General features: G+C 38.5%; 1 long non-coding RNA gene across 2 annotated transcripts in view; it reads right to left on the bottom strand.

Moving 5' to 3' along the window:
- The window catches only part of LOC132331322 (uncharacterized), a 38,772-nt gene extending 22,700 nt beyond the window's left edge, over positions 1-16,072 (bottom strand). Inside the window, exons 1-2 of one of the 2 annotated variants that reach the window (XR_009487551.1) lie at positions 14,570-16,071; positions 13,488-13,592 (exon numbers count right to left, since the gene is read on the bottom strand). This is a non-coding gene — a long non-coding RNA (uncharacterized LOC132331322). Of the gene's footprint in view, positions 1-13,487; positions 13,593-14,569 lie in introns of both variants that reach the window. The other variant, XR_009487552.1, reaches the window with a different exon arrangement.
- Positions 16,073-24,452: the final 8,380 nt, after the last annotated feature.

A 24,452-nucleotide genomic window follows, 5' to 3' on the forward strand; every position in this document is an offset into this window, starting at 1 on the left:
CTGCAATTTATATTAATTCACTGAAGCCTTACGGTGATAATCAAATAATGCAGAACTGGCTTTCTACTGCTTTCAGGAGGCATCAAGAACGAAGAGTGATCAAGTCATTGAGTTCAAAAGGCATTGGATTTTTGTCCTTTATAACACTGTCTGAAGGGTCTTCATAAAAGCATAAATGAGATCCTAACACTGGATTTACATCAGAGGGTGCCCAGAGCTTTTTGTCCTGGGTCAAGTTTAGTTCTAGAATTCCCTTACTCATCCAGTCAAACTCAATAAACATTTTATGTTGCAGAGAACATCTGTTGTTTTAGACTTCACAGATGTGATGTAGGCTAGAGGAAAGAGAAGTTCTGAATAAGGACAAACATACATTTTAGCTGAGCTTTTCATCTAGATATGTGCTTTCTGAAAAACACATGTACAGGGCCTTGTTGAAGAGGATTTCCTACATTTCAGTAAGTCAATATTACTTTTCAGTCCTGAAGAGAAACTGCACTCATTAGAAGAATCTTTCTTGTCTGGGTTTGCACAGCAAACCATGAAGAATCTGTATGACCATATTGCATGACAGGCTTCAAATCTTAGGGCTCACAATCATTTTATAGTGATGTAACCAAATTAAATTGTACTTGCCCAATCCAACACCTGTTAGCATAAGAAGACTTCTTTTGCCAAGATATTTTCCAGATGGATTCCTGAAGTGTGTGTATGAGGGCAGGTTGTTTTAGGATGTTGACTAGAGCTTGAATGTCCATTATGTCCAATAAAACAAGAAAGAGAAGCCTGCAGCATTTGTCAAAATGACAGTTCTGTTTCCTCGTATCATCCCTTCCACTAATTAGATCCCATTTTTGGCTTATATCTTACACAAGAATAATTTCTTTTTCATGAAAAAACAATTTTCCCCTTATCTGTTCTAAGGGGTTAAGTAGTTTTTTCATCACTCTTAGGAACACAACTGCAACCTTGAGTCTTCCATGAAAGCCTTTCTTTCCTTCAAGGGCATGCTGACTACATTCATCTAATTTTGCTGCTCTGATTTGCATATTAAAGAATTGTTTCTTCTTGCAGAAAAACAGTGTGAGCAAAATCCATAGCTTTTGATGCCAACTGTAAGCTAGATTAATGTTAGAGAAAATGATTACAGAATCCAAAATAATATTTAACATACTAGAGAACTAACAAGGCAGTAGCTAGTCACAGGGTTAACAGCTTGAAGAGAGAGCTCTGCTTCAAAAGGCTTTTATCTGCCAGCAGATGTCTGTAAAAGAAAGTCATCACCAGAATGCCAGGCTGTGTCTGTAGAGCAGAGCTGGGAGGGCGTGGATTACCCAGACACAAAACCACATCCCAAAACAAACAAGAATCCCAAAGCCAATACTTGGTGGCAGTATGCAGAACAAATTGAGGATTTGGTAAGTGCTGTGGACTCTTCATTTGCAAAGTCCAGCTTTCACAACCAGCTTGCAGCCCCTTTTGTCCAGTCATAAAAGTGCTGAAGTAGGCAATAGGAGGTCAGTCTTCTGAAGAATTTAACATGCAGCCTGAATGATGGCCATAATCAGATCAATGTGATCATAAGCTTGGGCACCGAAGGTTTTGGATCAAAGCTTTTTGATGGCTTCCAAGGGCTAGTGGGAGAGCCAGACACCAACACCCTACTGTCTGTCTAGACATATTCTTCACACATGTGGAGACTGCATTTGTCCTGCGAGAAGAAGAGGAAACTGAACATGTCTATAATACAGGTTAATTGCCCGTGTTTGAGATGCCAAATATATTTCCCCTGTGTTTTGTCTTCCCAACACAGCATTGCTGGATTATGGCAGATTTTTAGAAAAGAGGCAAAAATCCTAACTGTTCTTCTGTCATACAATTCTCCTTGGTTGAAGTCAGCAACATTTGCATGATTCTTTATCATGCCTATAAACAACTCTCTCTTTAAAATTTTCTTACTTCTAAATCCTGTTTGAATGTGAAGTCTGTGGCCACTCTCTCAATTGTCTCTTTGTCTATTATTTTAGGACTGTCGTACTAATACAGTCCTGAGGTGCATATATACAACCCAGATCAAGTTCTGCCTTTTTTTCTTTTAATCCCCCTGCTTGTCTGGAGCTGAACTAAAATATTTTATGTCCTCCTTTTTTTTTTTTTTTCCTTTTCACAGAGTAGCCAAGCATTTGACCAACTATAATTTCCAGGCCATTTCCATAAATTCCAACCATAATTTGACCATAATTTCCAGAAATTAAAGCACACTGACTTTCTACACAATCCTTAAAGAATATCTGAGCTACACTTACAACACAGAGCTAAAGTGCACTGAAAAAGTGATCAGAAAGAGGTATTAGAACTGCATCCTCCAAAGTCTTGTCCTTTGCTGTCATTTGTGGAGGATGCTTTTCACTTTCTGCCAAGGCTTCAGTCTTGCCAACAATCACCCTAACTCATGCCTGAGTAAGAAAGTGTTGCCACAGTTAACATTTAGCTGAAATGCCATCACAAGCTTTTGCATCTCGTTATGTGATAGCATGTTCTGTGGTAGTCCCCCTCATATTTTGTCTCTTTTGAGCACATTTTCTGGTAAAGGTGACACATTCAAAGTTCTCCAAACCAGCTTGCTTGCTCTCATTCACTTACATGTACCTTTTCCATTTCTACAAGAACGATTTCAGCAGCTGTCTTTTTTCTCTGCATTTTCAAGAAAATAAATACAGCAAGTTTTCCACTCTCTCCTGTCATGAAATTGTCTAACACATCTAAATTTCAGTCTCTCTACAGATGCTTCCAGTAATCTATGCCAAGGCTTCATATTCTGCAGCACCATTTCACTTGAATAATTTGTGCTGAGCTTAACACTTTTCCGCATCTAAATAAATACCCTGCAAAGCTTTTACAGCATTGCTTTAGTACTTTCTTAGACTGAGGAAAACAATCAAACATATCTTCCATAACAAGTCACCTCAGCAAATGTATTGGCACTTCATCAAGAGACTTTCCTCACTTTGATATTCCTACCTGGTTTTATGACGCTCCTTCTAAATACAGCCTCTCTCATCCCAGTTGGATTTATATGATATAATTCCTCTCTTGCATTTTCTTCATGTGGTACTCTTGCAAAATAATTGCTCCAAGCTTTGCTAATTAATTCAGTATTCATTTCCAATATTCCTTATTTACCTCTTATATAAGCAAGTATGTTTGTATCCTTTATCATTTGCTCTCCTGCCTCAATGAGCTTGGAATTTTTTTTTTCCTATGTCTTGAGTCTTTGCCCTCCCTGAAGAGCTATTAAATTCAGTGATAACTCTACTTTTATCTGGCACTGCTGCTTCAGCTTCCTTTTTTCTTATCATAGTTTCACTAATTTAAATGATTGTTCCAATCTTTCCAATTCAGCAGGCTCTTTTACTTGAGTTTTTCACAAACAAAATACTTTATTATCCAGTTCAGTTCTGATAGTCCTACTGGGGGCTTTCTGAAGAAAACCTACCTGTAGGTCCAATCTGCCCCATTTATGTTGATTGAATTTAACAGATCACAGATGTCAGAGGTGGAAAATGGGGATTAGGTGCATGCAGTAGGATGCCCTCTTGCCCACCCAATGGGTTTGTCTCAGTGATTTTTCTCAGGTGGTGATGGTGTTCTAGACAGCAATGCAGTCCTTGCCCCAAATGTCTGCAAGAGGCAAACCACTGTTACATGGATGAAGAATCAAGGTAATGCAAAGCACAGAGATAAACCTGACAAGCATTAAAAATATTTATAAAATGCTCAGCACTTTAAAGCTTCAGACATAATTTTCATGGACAGATATTTTTTCAGAAGTTCTCATTAGTAAACATGAGTTCCTTTTGAAAACTTTATCCCTGACCCTCTTTCATAAAATGCATCTTCTACCAAACAGCTGATGGCCTGCACAGCATGTTTGTAGTAATGCCAGCAAAAATGGGCACCACATCCTCACTCTTTATGTTGTGTTTCTACTGCCCAAAATCCTTCCACTGTGCAACCCTTGTTTTGTCTGGCTGCTCTGCATAAAATTAAACAAGAAAGCAGAGAGAAAAAAGAAGTTGGCTTTCTGAAGAAGAAAGATTCATCATCTCTGCAATATCTCAGTGGTGCAATGGAAAATAATATCAGTGGGGCAGCAGAAAGCTGTGTGCAACAGCTACTTGCAGCCAAGAAGAGAGAAATGGGATAACCTCTAACCAGAACATCTAAAGCTCTGTCATGTCACTTGGGTGCTAATTTAATTTTTTGACAAGGTTACTTTAATTAGCTGGCAGATGATAGAAAGAAACCTGACAGGTAAGCATAACCTGACAGGTCCTGAATCCCTGCTGTCCCTCTGCCTTTTCGTTTTGAGTTGAAATTTGGGCTAAAATTTGCATTGCCATGAGGTTAATGTTGGCATGGAAGTTCCTGCACCAGATGTTTGTTTCACCTCTAGGAGATTTTGGATGTATACTTACAATATTTCAACAACAGCAACAACAGAAATGGACAAGAGCTTAAATTTGAAAGAACCCAAGCCAAGACTGACCTTTTCCAGTTTAAGCAAGAAAGAACTGTCCAAGTATTCCTAATTTCAAAACACACATTATTCTCTGAAAGAGAGTGACTGTGATAAAATACAAAAATTAAACAGTTTTCAGGGTCAGTGAGGAAAAAAATAAGATGGATTTCCAGGGCAGGGGGGAAGCTGTATAAACCTGGTTTTATTCTTATTATGATTTAAACAATTTTACGATATTTAAGATCACAATTCACTGTACAATTAGGAGAGCAGGCCTTCTCATTTTAAGTCTTCTGGTGGTTAGAACTGGGCCTGAGAAACGGGAATTATGAGTACCACATCTGGGACTGCCACTTCTCATTTGGGCTTGATGCTGCAGCTATTTCTGCATGTGAGTACCACTGCCTTCATGAACAGACCCAAGGCTTCACAAGACCATTTGTAGGTGTTAAGCTGCACAGGACTGTGCACTATTCTCAGGATCAGAGTCCTAACTTCCCACTTGGGCTTTGAAGTGCAAAATGTTCCTCCTTGCCCTAAGGGTGAACAGGGGCCTCAGTTTCCTCTGTCACTTCAGGTAAATCAGTGGAATTTCTGCTTAAAACTATTTTATTTTCCCTTAAGTTGAGCTGATTTTGTACATTCCCTGGAGCCCAAGTGCCAGATATTATATTTAAGACCTGAAAAACTTTTGTATGACAATCCCACTTTGTAATGTTCTTCTGACTAATAGCAAGCATGAGCATGAGCATGAGCATGAGCATGAACATGAGCATGAGCATGAGCAGGAGATGAGACAACAACGAAAATCCAGCTTGGAATAATTCAGGGCACCACGGCTCAGCTGAGTGCATGTGGATGTAGTGGTGGTTTCCTGTGTTGCTTCTCTGCTACCTTAGTTGTAATATTGGACATTGTTCCATAAAGCCCCTTGTAATTTTCTCTGTTGAGACTTTTATAGCTTTCAGGCTCACCAAGCAGGCCCCTCTCTGACATCTGATGTATATCATACAGACAACAGATAACATCCTCTTGGCACAAGTTCTACTTGTCTGAAATTTTAAACTTCTCTCATATTTGACCACAGGATGGGATTTTATTTTATACAGAGCTCAAGAAAATATTTTGCTCCAAATTATTCAGAGTTTGTGAGACTCATGTGTTTAGGGTCAGTTGACATTCCTGTTTTCTGTGTATTATAGAAATTACTCTGCTTAGCTCTAGGTATGGGTCTGCTGACTTTTCCACTACAAGTTGCCATCATCCACCTGAATCAAAGCCATAAGAAACTTGCTGGGAAGGAAGCTGATTCTGCCCAGTCACCCAGAAATGGTTGTTTCCTGATAAGATTCAGGCAAGTATTGTGTAATTAGCACCACTCAATAAGTTCCATTAAAGGACCTCTGCCCCAGCAGAGAGGTTGTTGTGGTCTGGTCTCTTGTGCAACAGGAGGGGTCTTTGCCACCTTCACTCCTGACTGGGCAACAATCATTTCAGAGCTTCTTATGAAATAATGATGTCTTAAACCTAATGTTTTTTGGTTATAAAAACTCCACAAATAGCATAAATACTGACTTTTCATTATTAGGGGATTAAATTTCAAAAAAAATTAGTCAAGTTCCTCATAAAGTCAGTCCTAACTTGACTATATAACCAACATACAAACACATAACTTTGTTTACTACTACTCAAAAAAATAATTTTTGAAATATTTAAAAGATTTTGTTCTAATTCTCTAAGAAGAGGTTCTGGTCTCTCAAATTTTATTTCCATTTTATATCATCATCTTGACATCTATTTACAGCACCTGGCTTGGAATCTATAAATACTAAACTCACTTTCAAGGCAAAAGTTCTTTTCTAAAGTAAAAAAAAAAAAAAAAAAAGCAGAAACAAATCTAATCCCGAGACCCAATTCTGTTAATATTACAAAAAAGTTGTAAGTTTTTTTGAAATAAGAAACACCAAAACATTGAAATCAAAAGTTAAAGCTGGCACACAGAGGTAAAGTGAAAATAAAACTAACAGAATGTTGTGAGAGTGCTATTAAAGCATTGTGCATTGTCATTCATATAAATTATATATATTCATGATTTGTGTGTGTGTAGCCAAATTTGGTACATGAGTGTTTATTTCAGTGGCACAATTGTGATATTGGTAATGAACCAATCCAATTTGATCTTAAAGCATGTTATCTGCCAATTCATGATAGCATCACAGATTGACACTTGGACCATAAAGATTTCAAAGATCAATTCTAGGACAAGACAATAATGGACACAGCACTTAATATAACCTGCAAACCCTCTGCTATGCCCCAGTCCTGCTGGCCTGGGTCACATTCCTGTTTCACAGCATGAAGATGTTTAAACATCCTGGTGTCCCTTCCAAACAAGGACCGCACAAAGGCAGGGGAAATCCACCATCAGCTTCTGAACAACCTCTGATGGGAGCAATAAGAAGAGATGGGAGGCAGGCACCAGAAAGTGCCTTTGCTTGACAAAGGACACAGCCTCAGTTTCTCTTGCTCATTTATTCTCCATAACTTAAAATTTCTGGTTATTGCAAGGTATCATGCAAAACAGGGCAATTATCATCTCTAGTTTCTACCCTACACTCAAAACCGTTGAAACATTTCTTGACAGTAATTAAGTAAATGAAATTCTAAAGGCTCTGATATAATTGTGAAAAGACAGAGTTCTCAGATTTCTTTTGTAATTAAATATTTTTTCAGCACTTTGCAAAAGTCTCACATCATTTGCACAGAAATAGATTATAGTAACTGCTCTGAACACACGCTTTGAAGAATTAACTACTGTGTAAAAGATAATAATTTCTCTTTTCAGAAAAAAAACCTACATGGTTTTTAACTGAAAGATTCATCTGAGCAGGCTGCCAGTTTGCTGTCCCTTCTGGTACAGTCATGTGGGACAGCTGGGAGAAGTCACTCACTTCCTACCTTCAGGGAATTGACTCAGACCACTTCAAATAGGTGGGGTTTTTCTTTTTGGGGAAGGGAAGAGTTGGGTATTGCTAATTGCTCTATGCATGAGCTCAAACACTGCTGACCAAATTAAGTTCAGGAGTGCAGTTGTATTTTTCCTTATTAACTTGTACCTGTTGTGAAATAAGTGGCAGGCCACTGTTTCAGGCAAGATTTTCCTCAGATTTTACAATCAATTCCTCCAGGACACATTTCCTACACATACAACAATGCATGAAATATTTCCCAAATGTTCCCTGGTTCTGTTGGAAAGCAGATGAAAGATTTTCTCTTGGAAAGCAGGTGAAATGTCCCTCCAAGATATTTTACCTTATTGGAAGGAGGAGCATTGATGGGATTTCTAGCAGAGCTAATTAACTAGAAGATTATCTTGCAAACAGCCTTCCAGTTGCACAGGTCAATAAAATGCTTTTGAGATGATGCCTCAAGGCCAACTACCCCAATGCAAAATATGAAAGAGACATGGCTTCACAGGTGGCTTGATAGCAGGGCCATACAGACATGGCAGTGATAAACTGATAGTGGAATAACTGAGAAATCCAAGCCATTACAAGCTATTTTTCAAATCTACTACTAGGCTGCATGGGAATTGGTGAGTCCAAGCCTGAGGAAGGCATGATTTGAAGTCTGTGTACACATTGCTAAAAGGCAGGTGCAATTGCACCTCTCCATCACTGCTCTTAATAAATACCTAACTTGGTTTTATGAATTGACTCTGTGAGTACATCGTTAACCAGCACAGGGGAAATTCATCATGGTGAGCAAGATAAACACAGGGATCCACCGTGGGGAAGAGAACGTGACTAATGGGTGTGGAGGGTGGAGAAGAATTTAAAACTACAATGCAGCTACAGTACAGGGTGTAGGGCTGCCAGGAATGCTGTATTTCAAAGAGAAAAAAAATCAGTTAGGAGCAGACAGCTGTCAGAGCCCCGTGATTCTGGAGAAGGAGTCAGAGGTGCTTCTTTGAGAAACAACATGAAATGGAAAATAAAGAAGAGAAATTGTGTTGTCTGGCAAGATAATGTGAGGGGGGGAGGTTCAGACAGAAAAATATTTACTTGATTATTTTCAAAACAAAAAAACCTCACATGGAAATATTAGCAGTGAAATCAGAGAAAAACTCTTAAGCAGAATGTGTTAGCTGGTTAATTTGAGGGTTTATTTTGAAAATCTAGACTATATATGTATATTTGCTTTTGCATGCATGTGTACACAGATAGGTGCAAATATGAATGCACATTTTTATTTGTCTGTGTGTATATTTAGGTATTTATGTATATACAGACACACACACCCCTTCATTTCCACACACAGCAGATGTCTGACTGCCATTTCCAGACCTACTGCATACTTTGAGTACCAGTTGCCACCTGCTTTAAGAATAAAGTAGGATATTGAGCAGGAATTTAAGCAATGTGTTCCATTAATCCAAGTGAAAGGCAAATCAAGATAAACAATTAGTAAAACCATGCCTATAGCCCCTTTTTTATCTTCAGGGTATGGCAATGAACATGAACACAAGGCTTGGTGATTTTTCCTTTTTACCAAACAACCAACAAAGTGGGCAAAAGACAAAAAATAACACAGCAACAGCAATGCAGTTGGTTTGCACCCAAAATGTTCTATTTCAGAAATATCTCAGAACAATTATGAAAAGAGAAACATGCCATTCCAGTTGCATGATAAATTTCTCAATTTTCCAAACACTAAATATAATCCAAGGTGAAAAAGTTTTACTCTTCCTTTATTTTTATTCTGTTCCCAGGTTTTATTCTACTCAAACAATCAGAGAAACTGTAACTGGAAAATAGCTCTGGAATGAATCACTGTAGAGAAGTTCACAATATGCTGCCTGAGAATTTTATCAAAGAAACTTCACTAGCCCTTGACAGCACCTATGGATTGCTTGTACTATCTTTTTATCAACACATTTTTCAGATAAAAACTATTTTTTTTTAAAGATTACCGTAAGACTGAGCCTCTGCATATCATTATCAATTTATAGTCAGAAGAAAAATGTCACAATTACCTCATTATTTTTTGTGGGCTTGGGAGACATAAAAAAAAATGTGCTTGCAGCCAAAAAAATATTCCACCTAAATACTCTTTTAGTCAGTTTTTTCTTTTGTTTTAAAATATAGAATGAAATATGGAAAAAGGAGAGAGAAGTGAATGGAAAACTGAAAAGTTCTCATTTCCATTAGAAAATAAATTTCTTTTCTGTCAGAAAATTGGATAGTTAAAATAATCAGCATTAAACATAGCCAACAAATAGTCCTCATTATGCTATATTATCTTGAAATCCCTTTTGCTAACTTTGCCTTTAAGAGCCTTAGATGAAAACTTGTATATTACATAAGCATAACACTTGACACAGCCATGCCTATAGGCGCCACGAGATGGTTTACAAAATCTTAAATTATGTATATTGTAGGTTATTTACTCCATGAATAAACTATTAAATCAGTAGTTCAAACTTCAGCAGTTATGCAAATCTGTGACTGCAGTCTGTGCTGTAGCACTGAGGTGGCAAGTTGAGGATGATGGGTTCATGAAGTTTTGTCAAAAGGCAAACATCAAATGCACTAACGCAAATACTTTTGAGAGCGTCTGGATGAAAAACTTTCTCAGTGCTGCAATGCTCTTGGTAGACTTCAGACCAAAGATGTATTTAAAAATTACATGTATTCAATGAATTATTTGCTTATGTGATTGTTGCCAAATCAGTAGAGAGAAACATCATTGCAAACTTGAATGAATATTCATATGGCACAAATAAACAATGAATACTCATCATGGCAAGCTGACAAAAATTATGCTAAAATTATGTTGAAATTGGTTTGGGAACAAATTCAAATTCATAGCCTGTTGGCAAATGCTTTGCTGAAAGAAAAAGAGCTACAATTGTCATAGAACCATTTGCATACTTCAAATGTTGCACTGAGTTATTTTATTTAGCCATAAGGACTCTAAGACTTTCAAGTCTGAAATCAACTCCCATGGGAAATAAACAGGTTTAGAAGATGCGCTGATTAATTGCTTTTGGTTCCCAATATTAACCCTCTTAGCAAGACACATGAAGAAGCTGGCTCTTCAGATTCTTTTATTTAAACACCATTACACATCCTTGGGTAGCATTACTGGGAGTTACAAGATATTAATTTCCAATTCCTATTCCAATATGGAGCCTTTTTTCTTTTCATTTTCTTTCCACATCAGCTATCGTTAAGGTGGAAGTTTAGCACTCAGCCATCCTTATCCTGGCCTGACTTTTTCATACATTTCAGTTCAAAAGCCCCTTCAGTCACTGGAGCCCATTAACACCTGCTGTGTCTCTCAGCCAGCCTCTGACTCACTCAGCACTTGTTTGGCTTTTCCATCAGCTGGCTGTTATTGCAAACATACCCAATTTTTCTTTGGTTTCATTGTGCCCCTTCCTTTATTATCTATTCTATCAAACCATTTCACTTTAAACAGTCTACAAAGACAGCTGCAATGTTAGATGCCCAGTTTGCCTTGGAGGGATTTTTCTTCCCGAGATAGAACTTTTTGTAGGAGGGAGCTGAAGATGTAACTTCTAGAGGCTGCAAGTTCTTGCTTTTATTAGTAACACTGAATTTCTTCAGTTTTCAAATACACCATTTGCCTTACACTTCCAGAATCACTACTTAATTAACTAGGGAAGGTAAGAAATTTTTTGTTTGTGCGTTTTTAGACTAAAGGCAATTTTGAACCCACAAAAAGTGGTAACAAGATGCAAATATATGTGTTTAACTGCCATGGGGCCTGATAACTAATGACAGTGTTGCTTTATTATGTAAGCTGAATGGCACCCACTTGTCACCATACCCCTGGATGTCCTACCCACAACATCACTGTGGCCCTTAAATAAGGGATTGTACTCTACACTTAACTAAGAGACCACTTTGGAGACAAATTTTCAAGTATCTACAGCCATCACAGAGTCAAAATCTGTTTCTTTTATCAAGACAATAATTTTGCAAATAAAAGCAAGAGGCTGAAACACTGAACTCTATTATAATGACTTCACTTTACAAGATTTCCATAAACTCAGCAAAGCTCCAGCTAATTACCACAGTCTTACAATGTGGAGATGAAGGCTGCTTGGAGGAAGGGCTTGTTAGAAAGGCATTATGGAATGAAGGCAGGAGTTGAAAACCAGTCATGAAGCCAACATTTCAAGACTAATTAAAGCAAGAAAATTTTGTCAAAATCAACTCCACTACTGATACATTGAGAAGTAGCCAGAGGAATATTCCCAACTCAATTATGACAGTTAAAATCTTAGAGGTATTTGAAAACACAGCACAAATTTGATTGAATACTCACTAATCCTGCCAGGACTTTACCCTTCTCTATCTTCTTGGCTCTGCCTTGTCTGGGATTGCAGCCCTGTCTGTAGCTTTGTGCTGCCCCCATTCACAAACGTGAGCAGTGGAGTATTGTAGTGAACCTGGGCTTTTCTGAGTTTAAAAGCTGCTTGGGGAATTCACTGCAGGAAAAGGTCCAAGCAAATCCTCTTCACATTTGTACACCATCTGGAGACCTGTCACATGCATTTTTGAGCATAAGGTGGTAAATGCTGAAGGGCCTTTGTCCCATTAGATTTCAATTTACATGTCCTTGCTCTCTAAGTGTCTCTGGGCAGCATTGCTTCCAAGAAACATATCTGGAGGTCTCCAGCCTTTCTCTTAGGCATATTCATCCCACTGCCTGTTCCCAACCTTGCACTCTCATTGAAGGATGATTAAGGAGTGCACTATCTCTCTTTCACAGCATTGCACCCAGATCATGAGCGGCCCCACAACTCAGTGACCTATTCCCACTGAGTCATGACAAGACCTTCTCATTTTTTCTCTGAAACAAATCCAACAGCAGTATTTAAAATTAAAAAAAACTGTCACACGCTATAAAATTGAAGTCCTTACATATTTGAACTACCTAGAGTCTAATGGCTAATCTGTGCAGCAGCCTATTGTGAACTTCATGGTCTCTGCTTTGACATCAGCAGGTTCTGGATTTCTAATTTCAAAACAACAGCCATTGATAAAATTCCCATCAGGCAAAACCAACCACCTTTATTCCCTCCTCTTTCAGGAATTTGGAGGTGACACTGTTTGTGACATTGTGAAATGGATTTGTCTGATGTGATTCTCTCACCTGCACGTGGGCTGAACCCTTGCAGTGCTTGTGCTGCTCGTATGCTCTGCTGCTTTCCTTGGCTGATGACAGTAACTGGGATGCCAAGGTAAACTTCTTTTTCTGCTGTTTGGTATTGTTGCCAACATTGCAGAATATGTCCCTTAGCCTTAAACCAGTTGCAAATTATTTGTTTTTATCTCCTTTGGTACTCCCTGCAAACACCGACAGTACCAGTCCCATGTCAGTAAAACCTACCTAGTTAACTCAAAAGTAGTAAAACCATCAGAATTAAAAACTTAGGCACCCTCTGTGTCATTCATGCTGGCAGATGCTGCTTGCAGACCCCGAACAAGGGGCTGCTTTCAGTCTCCAAGGTGTCCTCCTGGCTTCTGGAGGGATTCAGCTTTCCTCAGATTTTAAGTGCTTACTCATGCTTCCTAGGTGAGCTTTATTTTGTGGTGCTGTTTTGGGTTTTCCCCTCTAGCTGCACTTTAGGTTCAGTGATTGCTGGAGAGATCTGACAGAGGTGAGCTGCCTGAAATGTTCCTGTTGTACCTGAGCATTACACAGAGGAGCCATCCATCATTACCAGGCCAGGCATATTTACCACTTGCTCCCCTGCTGATGGGACCACAGTTGTGATGGATACTTTTGTTTCTACTGCAAATACACTGAAGGATTTGCAGGAAAGTTTCCTGTCTCCCTTTTTTCCAGCAGGACGAAGTTAGCAGTATGACACTGATAAAAACCCAATTATTTCCATTCAATGAATGTGCTACCACTCTTTTTTCCTTACATTTGCAGCTACAGTCCCCTTTCTTGTCAATGCAGACAGATTCTGTGCACAGGAGCTTGAAGCTGGTGATGTCTTGAAAGGCAGAACAGCCTCTCCTCTTGACACCTGATGGAAAGAAGAGATTAATAAAAGAGATCCATGGAGCATGCCTTGTATAAGTGTATCTGTGGGGATATTCTTCCTATTCTTCCTTTATGCTCTGCTCTTTTATAAAGCAAATTCATTCACAAATGAGGAAGATATGGTCATTGAGGAACTGAAAGTTTAATTTAATTTCCCCCAGTTTCTGGATAGGAATGAAATCCAGTGCCTTATTAGTAATGCTGAAATTTGAACTTGCTGCTGACCCTTACTGCTGTCAGTCAGATCCTGAGACATGGGTTGAACACAGACATCACATCTACAACAAGGATGTTGTAGATACAGCTAATCCTGTAATCCAAGGCACCTGCATCTACAAAGGGCTGCAACGATGTGTGAATTGTCTTGTTGCATGATTTAGGCATGACCTGACACAAAAGCATGTCAGATTCCCAAGAATTTTGGATGCTGACTAGGGTTGGAGAGTAGGTTTATAGCACAAAGTTCCATCAAAACATTTCTTATAGTTGTGACTTCATGTGGAAGTAATATGTTAAGTTAGTTTTCAGTCACTCCCTTTCAATGTGGAGTTTCGGCGCTAGAAATAGCTACCAGCAGCATTACTGCAATAGCTTCTAAAGCCCATATCAAGAACCTCTCATAGTACAGTATCCACGTTTCATAGGAGGCAGACAGAGAGGAAGAAAACTAGAACAGTGAAACATGTCTTCAAGACTTTATTAAATTAGAAATTCAAAGTTAAAAAAGAAAAAGAAAAGAAGAAAAAAGAAAAGAAGAGAAGAAAAGAGAAGAAAAGAGAAGAAAAGAGAAGAAAAAAAGAAGAAAAGAAAAGAAAAGAAAAGAAAAGAAAAGAAAAGAAAAGAAAAGAAAAGAAAAGAAAAGAAAAGAAAAGAAAAGAAAAGAAAAGAAAAGAAAAGAAAAGAAAAGAAAAGAAAAGAAAAGAAAAGAAAAGAAAGAAAAGAAAAGAAAAGAAAACTCACCCTAAATATCTCTCTTTCATGCAGTGGCTAGAAGTGCCATTTCTAACTTGCCGCGTTAAATGTGACATCTAGAATCATAAAGAAAATAGCAATAAATCCCTATAACTCCTGACAATTTGACTATTGAAAGCCTGGTTTTCTATCAGGGTAAAAAGCTGAACAATTTAGTGTATTCAAACAAAGCCATATACACTGTCACACCCTGGAGGTTTCACTCCTGTTTTGTAATTACAAAATATTTTCCAATCATTGGATTGAGGACTTCATGTGTGCTACTGGAGATTTCACTGGTCATGGTTCATTGTCTCTCAGTAGCATGGAGCTCGGCTCTGGGTTCTCAAGCTGGTCTAATATAAAAGCAAAAGAAAAATTACTCCCTACAGTGCCAGGCAAAAACAAGAAAGAGCAATAGTTGGCAGACATGACCAGTGGAGAGACAGACTTAAGAAAATATTTACATGCAGGAAGTTCATGAATATACTTGCTTTCTTTTGTGAGCCAAAATCTGTGTATTGAAGGAGCTGAACACACCAGCCTTTCCTGAGTTAATTGTCATGGTTCAGGAAGCAGAAGTAAAAGCACTCATATTTATGGAAGTTACCTTTGGCTGCTCCCCCTTTGAAGTCTTTGCCCTTGAAGAAAGTGACAGAAATACACGGTGAATCAATTCCCTTCTTCTACATGGTCAAGAGAAACACTGCCAGAAAACAAGCAAACCAACCCAAGTCATACTGTGATTAACAAATTACATACAGAATTAATCTCTTCCTGTGTTCAGGGCTTGCCTGACAAGTATTCCTCTTGATGTTCCCCTAATTGGTGGACAGACTCATGTCTGAGCTGGATGACCTACTTAACTCTGTGTCACTCACAGTGATTTCCATGAATTCGGAGTATTCCAGACAATTTCTATTTTTTTTGTTTACACCTGAATATGCAATAAATGAAGTGTCCTTTTGCCTACATTTTATAGACTAGTGGTATTGAGATCTCCTCATTGCCTTTACTACATTATGAATTAAGAATATATAAAATGCCTGATGGGTGCAGATTAACAACCTCACTGAGGTGGGATATGGCTGCCACTATCTACAACCCACCCTCCTCGTGCCCCTCCATCAATGAGAACCGTGTGAGAGATGCCAGAGGGTGCTCAGCCCTGCTTGTCCTGTTTGACAGGTGTGTGTGCACCTGCAGACCCTGAATTTGACTACTGCCCTTCCTCACTGGACCTGCTGACCGTGTCTGCCTCCACAATATTCCCACAGCAAAGAACACCAGGTGCTGCCCACCCACAGCTCAGAAAGGTGCTTTCATTTCTCCATTTTATTTCAGTCTCCCACCAGTGTCCCTGAGCATACCCAGTGCCAGTACTTCAGGGATCCAGTTAACAGCCCAGTTACATATTTAGTTCATCTTCCACCTCTGTGATTTGTAACCTCAGTCTTACACCCCATCCATCTCCTCCTCTAATCACTCAAGAGCCACAGCCTCTTTAGTCATTCCTTATGTAGAAACCCCCACATCCCTTTGATTGCTGCAGTTTTTCTCCTCTGTACCTTCTCTAAGACCACCATGCTCTTCTGGAGATGTGGCATTCCCAATACTTTTCCTGATGATGCCCAGAGCCTCATTGACTTTCCTGGCTGCTGTTTCACAACAGATCAGTGAGTTTAGAAGACAGTCAGAAATGGCTCCAATATATCTTTCCTGGGCTTTAGCTGTCTGTCCTGAGTTGGAACAGCATTTTAGGTTCCCTTATCATATCCTCTCTTAATACTCTTTCCAGTGAATAGCCATGATCATTTGCAACTCCCTTCACACAGGCAGCAGCTCCAACTCTCTGATGATCTGCTGCCCTTCTCAAGCCAACTGCTTCTGCTTCAGTTATGTTCCTTTTGAAATGAAGTAATAAAGTCTGATTGGGCTATCCAAGGCAAGGAGAGCAAGATGTGGCATTTCTGAAATACTTTCTGTGCTCCACTGTGGAATTTATGAAATATTTTTTCTATTGCACTCTTCATTTTCCTTTGTATACTCTAACTTCCTGATCTGAAATTTTATTTGGCATTGAAACTATGTGTTGTTTGACATACAAAATGTAGCCTAAGCATCTTCTTCATTTTATAGCTCAAAATTATTCCCATTTTTAAAGAAATTTCAGCATATCCAGAAACTATGTAGTATTGTCTTAATTATGATTACTTTCTTTTGAGTTTGAAATTCTTCACAAGTATTTCTAAAGCAAGGAACAACATGCTGCACACTTTTACTCATTCACTCTCCTCTTCCAAGCCAATCAAGACCTCAAGCAGGTCTATCAGGATGAGCTGCACATCTGTCTATGTATTTCTACCTTGTTCTTTACCTGTAGAAGTGGTTTTGTTGATGGTAGGGCTTCTCACAAACACTGTACCACTCGTCACAGCATGTATCTCTTGAAATAATTATGTGCTGGAACAAGTACATGAAATTTATGAGTAGGTTTCAATAAGTATTGCCCCAAGAAGCTCCAGCCTGGCCCAGCTACAACATATATATCAATACAGAGTAGGAATACTCAAAAGAGATTTTAAAAAAGGAAAGTGTGACTAGCACCAGCTTTTTATCTAAGAAAGTAAGGAACATTTCAAGGGCTAGGGACCCATGGAAATTTTTGGAAGATGGAATTAAAAAGGGGCTACAAAACCACACAGAATAATGTCAGGAGAATGAGAGAGAGGAAAATTTTTCTGAGTCTTAGAAATCATGGTTTGTAGTGAACTTTAACTATTGTTTTCCAAGGAAGGTTGAAAGCAATAAAAGCACTGATAAATGCTAACCTGAAAAGCAGAAAAGTATGTCAAAAGTGTTTGGACTTTTCCTGGAGTCTTTTTGGTGGGTTGGTTTGTTGGTTGATTGGTTGGTTGGTTTTGGGGTTTTTTTTGTTCTTCTGTCAAGCTCTGTAATTTCTTATCATGTATATATGGTATATCACATATTTGTGAACTATATATTGTTTATTAGCATAAATAAAGCTCAGCATCCATATTTTTAATTATATATTAAAAATCTAAATTTCATAAAAACTAAAAAACATATGCCAAGTCATTCTTTAGGCAGCAGTTTTACAGGAGGTACTGAGCAAGAGAGATTTTCTACCTGCTTCAAGACCAATGCAATCACATTGCAACACAGTGCTTTTTCTCTAAATTGACTTCCACTCATCTGCTGCTCTTCTGTTTGAAGGAGTCTCTGAGTGGAGGCAATACTGATAGCCTTCTTCTAACTAAATAGCAATGGCCAAAAATAGATGAACCCTCTAAAATTAGTTGTCAGTCCAGTTAGTTGGACTTTTTTTTCTGTTGTTTTGAGACTGCTCTTTGAGAAGCAGTTGGCTTTCCTTCTCTAGCTTGCCTGTGGCATTTTTAAACATCTGTTGCATTAAAGAAGTCACATCATGGAGCACGCTGGGGATTGGCTTTAGGCCCCACAATCTCTTAAAGAATGGCCTGTCCTATTACAGGGACAAAGGTATTTTTATTGATATTTTAGCCAATTTAAGAAGGTTTGGTGGTTTTTAATCAGTTTTCTGGGGCAGAACCAAAGAATGATGTGTATTTCTTCCAAGTATAGGCCTCTTAACCATGGACCAAATAGACACACAAATCAGTGCCCTTGGCAGCTCTGTGAATGTTTGGAACCACATCTATCCACTTCCAAGGAAGCTACTTGTCTAAACTTTCATTCAGTGCCTTGAAAAAGCAAGGCAAATGGCACTGCTGTGTCTCAGTGATCTTCTGCTCATTTATCATGTCTTCATTCTTAGAGAATAGACCAAGGCATGACATATGATGTTTGTTGAGATTGCAGCAGCTCCAGTACCATTAAGTGCTTTCTAATAGTGTGTCTAGGGTAGCTCCTGGGCTGTGTGCCTTCCATCATCTCTCTGGCAACTGGCTGGCTTTGAAGGAAGGCTTACAAATTTTAAGACCTCTGACTAGCACTCCACATTTTCCCTTCAGCTGGAGCAGCAGAAAAACTCTGGTAGGGAGGCTCATTTGGTTTTCACTGATGAGGAAGGCACTTGTGGGCACTGGTGCAAATATTTCAGGAGGCAGAGCTCAGACCCAGCTGTGATGGATGCTTCAGAGTACAAACTGTGTTGCTGTCTCCTGAAAACTTCTCTGCTGTAGATTTGGACATATGGAACAACAGATTGGTGGACAGGGAAACTGGTTAAGTCAGTCTGTAAATTTACTCACAATAAGTCCAATCAATCTTCCTGCCTAATGATAAACATACTTAGATTTGAAAGGTCTACTTTCAAGTGAAATGTCACTGGTTTTTGTTCTTGGGACAGATTGTTATATGGGAATGGTTTTGCAGGCTGCTAGTAACCTACTGTCAACACTGCTAAGCATTCTGTCTAGGTGATGTGTAGCATATTTTCTCTTTAAAGTGCTCTGTGGTTGCAGGCCTACTTGTTAAAAGATGCCACCTTTCCTGAAAAAAACAAATGAACACAAAGTAAAAAAATGGCTTTCAGCAGTGCAAAAAACATTTAGCTTCATAATGCTATGAAGAAGACCAAAGTCCAGAACAAGATTTGCTGACGTAGTTTCCAGGACACCAAGATGTGACTAATACATCTCTCAAACATGCCCCCTCTTACCTCTTAATGTTGGAACTATGTCTACACTGATCTTCACAGGAAATTTTAGGACCAAGTATCAAGCAGTAATCATCCAGCTCTTAATAGTATCAAATGTACATTTAAAGCAAATGAGTAACGTCAAACTCTTTCTAAGTTTAGGAGTTAAAAAAGTCTATTAAGAAAATACCTATCTTTGCCACTAATGCAAAGCCAAAATGAACAGAGCACAGATTTTAATTAATAAAAATAATAATAAATCTCTCGGGATTCCTTTAATTTTTTTTTTTTCATTTGGGATATTGTCTTCCTTGTGCATTATCACCTTGTTTGGAAATTGAAATTCAGAACAATAAACATGTACCATTCTAGAGGTGCAATGACCAAGGAAGTAACCTGGCTAATGAGAAAGGCAAATTAGACATGGCCTAAAAGGTGCTGCAATGAACAGTCTCATGTGCAAGTGCATCTGTGCCATGGAGCCACGACAAGTTACGTGCTGCTGTAAATTTAAAGGTCATTTCTCTTATGGTAGCAGAGTCATGTCCATTTGATAAAGAGCGCCTGCTTCTGCTTGCCACTGTTGCTGTGAACTCACTTTCACATGAAGCAGCAGCAAGCACAAAACCTCATATATTTATAATTTTTATATATGTTTAATATTTATTTTAATGCATTATAATATTTATACATTTATGACTCTTAGTATCATGCTGGGTTGGTGCACACCAAACAATGCACAGACCTTTTCTGATTAGAGTGAGTTGCTGGGAGCTGGGTAAAAATAGGACATGTAAAGTGTAGGTTAAAAGGAGTGAGGAAAAAAGTGAAGAAATGTTTTTTATGTATTTATACATTTATGCAATTTGGTGCATGTTTGCTGTCATGCAAGATGGACAAGGATACACTTTTCATATGTACTACAGTAGACAGAATACAAATGGTCTGCTACATTTATAAAGCCAACCTATAAAAACTGATTTCCTTTCATCTCAAATCATGATTCCTGACTTTTTAAAAATCAAGGAAAAATCAAGGCTCTCACTGAAAAATTCAAAGCTGTCATTGAATATGGTACATTGGAAAACAGAGAACCATGCAGGGTCACAGTACCTTCCCAACATGACTGCATATTTGAAGTTGTTATGAAACATATTTGCAGATGCAGAGGAGCATAACTGCAGGGTGTTTGAAAATAATAGAAGCCTTCAAAATAATGATCAGAGGAATTAGATATAATTATACTTGAAGAGCATCCAGAGATACAGAATCCTTGTTATCTGTCTAGTTCAACTCATACATATGAAGCAGCCTACCCAGGTCCTGGATGGATCTCCTGAGAGGCAGAAAGCAAGAAGACTTTCCTCAGAACACACAGCAACTACAACATCTGAAGATATGGTTCTCTGTATGCAGCCTACAAGCTGCTGACAGAGACCTTCTTAAACTACATAGGACAGGAAAGAAGTGCCTGGAGTCAGGAATTCTCCACTGATCCACAAAGCAGAGAGAACGTGGCTAGCATAATATCCAGCAGCAACTGGAAGATCTTTTTTATTAATGATGGAAGCTTCTGTTGGAATAATGTGTTTCAAAATTGAAACTGCCTGATTATATTATGAATAGGCCCCATGCTACCTACCATTGTGTTATCTATACATATGTTTTTTAAAATGAAATAGTCAGTCTTGGAAAGATTATGCTGCACTTTGAGCAGTTTACCTTTCAGCAGAGATCACAGAAAATAATTTGTGCAGTCCACAGATACTGCGTATTACACAGTGCAGAAGACAAACAAATGGATACCATTTAAAGCAACAAAGGAAAATGTAGAGAGCTGATCTGGAGCTAACAAGAGTTTATTTTCTTTTACAGTATCTATTCCAAATTGAAGAAAAGGGGAGAGGCAAAGTGATAATTTTGAGATATTAAATAACTGAGTGATGTGTGAAATAGACTAAAAACCCTTCTAAATCTAAACTTTTAGTATTTCTTGTAAGCCTCTAGTGTTCTAACCTGTGTATCTGTGTGAAGAGTAGAGAGCAAGTGTAGATGATAACACCAGTTCCTAGGAATACTAGTGGCGTGGAATGAAAACAGGAGACGCAAGATGATGGATGGATTCCCCTTCTCTGAGGGGGGATAATGAGGTGCATGATGTGGCTGGAGGGTGCCTGTGCAAGGTTGTCCTTTCAGGAATGCTGACACGAGAGTTGTAGGACAGAACAATAAGACCATAGTGGCCTTTCACAGCAAGCAAGTTTTCAGATGACTTCTCTGGAGTACTTGCAAGGATTCAGGTTCACATACCCAAGAGCCAGCTGAGAAGTATATTGTGAGTTTCTTCCTTTGTTTTTTGAACATAAGGGTCTTCTCTGAGGGTCCTGGAGAAAACTTTGTGAAAAGTAGCTACATACAGCCTTAGGTTGCCCTACAGAACAACTTTTTGTCCTTTTTTTCTCAGAAGTGACTGCTCTCCTCAGCAGTGTACAAGCTGGGAGCATTTAAATCAGGCAGTGGAACTCAGGGAACAAACTGCTTTTTGTGCCCTGATAGTTTAGATTGTGAGAATTAGAATCACTTCTGGGAACCAAGGCTTCCTCTTTTTATGTAAAGCCTGACTTTCAGACCTAGGTTTTAATCATAAGCACTACATAAGGCTGAAAGTAATTAATTGGACATTTTGCAGTTGCAAGCTGCAGTTCTGGAAAAAAGTGATATATCACTTGGAGATCAAATATGAATGTGAAATTGGCTTGAATTACTTCATCTTGTGCACTGGTGTGTTGAGACTACAGACATCAATGACTGCAGAATGCCCAGAAATTATGAACTCAACTAAAAAATTGTCTCAAAGCAGGGAAACTTCAGAATAAAGTAGGTCTAACCTCCTGATGCTACCGGTGGCTCGCTGGCAGGACTATTTATGTTGGTTTTCTTATGTTTTACGTTGGCATTTTAAGAATTATAGGCAATTGTACACAAAATGCCTTCTCAAGAAAGGTGCTATTGCAGCTGCAAGGTCAGGGCAGTCTAAGCCAACCACAACCAGAATGCCCTGTCACTTTAGCTTGTACCACTGTGTCAATGTCTTGATCTACATGTGCAACTGCCTGGGAACCTGATTTTCCACTAAGTGGGAATTTGCATGATTTTACAGAGAAAAACCCCTTCTGGATAGAAAACATCAACAAAAGTTAATCTCGGTGGAACAGAGGGGGAGGTTATGAGTATTTGATCAGAATGAAGGGAGCTCACAGCACTGTCCATGGTTCTATGTTTTCCATGCTTATATCTTCATATCCACATTCTGGGTTGTGACACCCTGCTTTGAAAGTTTTGCTCATGGTGCCTGTGATGAAAAGAGACAAGAAGAACTAAAAGGAGGTGGGTAAAAGGCAGAAGACACTCCAGACAGCAGCACCTGTGCTAGGATGAAATGCAGAAACTCCTCCCTTCTTTACAAAGTGGGACTGTCATAACATTTTGCTGTCATCAAGGGGCAAGGGTAAAAAACCAAATGAAGAGGTTGAGCACTGTATTTTCCCACATTAACAACCAGAGCATGTAGATGGTCTCCTTCCCTTGTCAGATACCAGGCAAGAAATGAAATTTCAAGGGTCTGATGTGCAAAAATTCCAAGGTCACTCAACCTGAGGAGGATGAATGATAATAAGCTTCTGTATAAATAGCAACCTCAGTGACCTGTTGTTGCAATTCTGGGTGAGTTATCAGTGATGCATTTTCAAGTATTCACCATTAAGAATAATATGCATCATATTGAACGTCAGACTGTAGAGGTTGTAGCTCTTTTCCTTCTTTAGCAAAGGGATGAGACATATCCCATCAAGCTGCAGCCACTATGAGGCATCTAGTTTAAGGTAGCTATTAAAGTTTCCCAGGTATTGTATATTTGTATACAAGAGGGATTCAACTTGGTATAAAATGAATTGACTTCTGGAGGTGCCTATTTTCTTTCCAGTTAACTAGAAAGGGAGCTTAAACAGCTGTCCTTAAACCAAGGATCTGTACTTTAGAATGGTAAAGTGTGAATTCCATGACTGTGTTTAGTGATATCCAGCGCCAGTGAAGTCAGTAGGCATGATGTTATATCTTACCCTACAGGGTTAATAAAATGAAGGATGATGCTTGTCCTAGATAGAGACATCTAAAAAACAAATGTTGCTAAATTCGTGCAGGGAGAAAAGGACAAAATTATGGCAAACACCAAGCAAACACAAAGATGTTCAAGTGAGCGTGGAAAGCACCATTGAGTGTCACTGCCACAAGTATGGGCCCTCTTCTTCTGTTGATTACAAATTTTCCATCTCAGCAAGAACAATTATTTCAGTGTAAATATTCCTAATTTTTTTACAGTACAGGCAAGAAGAAGCTGATAAATGTGATTATTAATTCTTTGTCAGTCTCTTCTTTGTCAGTTTAAATAAACTACTCAAGTAAGGCATATTTTCTATTGGGTTTTCAGTGATCCTGAAGGAACATGAACCTGCACTGTTTAATATCAATTTACTGCTAAACAAAGTCTCTTCTGACTTCAGTGTGGCTCATGAATAGCAAATTAATCAAATTTGGAACTGTTTGTTTGGTCTTTAAAATGATTTAATCAGACATACTTCATTTAGAAAGTAATTTAATAAGAGAGGTAAAGTAACAGTTAACACTGTTTCCATGTTGAAGCAGATTGTTTAGATGAACTGGCTTATGAATCCAATATGCAGTACATAAAAATGCAAACCTATCACCCTGCTCTTTTTGGATCAATAACCTCAACAAGTTCCTAATAAGATCTTTCATATAAAGCATTCAGACATAAGTTTCTTATCATTCTGTTTTGTGAAAATAAATGTTTGCATTCAATACACAATTTTAATATACAATGTATCAAAAAGTCAGTATGGGTCAGATTAATAAAAATTCACAAAATCTGTATCATTGATCTCACAGGAGTTACTCCAGTTCATTCTTGTGATGGATGCATCCCCAGACAATGCATTGTAGAAGAGGAAAAGATGAAACATGAAAATCATTCTCTGTGGAGAAATGACTAGATTAGCAAAGGAATGAGTAATAACTTGTCAGCACGTACTCCATAAAGAAGTTTACTCCTGTTTATGGAGCAGGACAAAAATGCCTGGCCATTCTGGTAATGTTGTCACAGAAGAAAGGAGAGAGATGCTTAGAAGATTCAGGTTTCAGAACAAGTGCTGTCATCACCTTCTGAAATGTATG

Source organism: Haemorhous mexicanus, chromosome 1 (assembly GCF_027477595.1).
Source record: "Haemorhous mexicanus isolate bHaeMex1 chromosome 1, bHaeMex1.pri, whole genome shotgun sequence".
NCBI lineage: Eukaryota > Metazoa > Chordata > Aves > Passeriformes > Fringillidae > Haemorhous > Haemorhous mexicanus.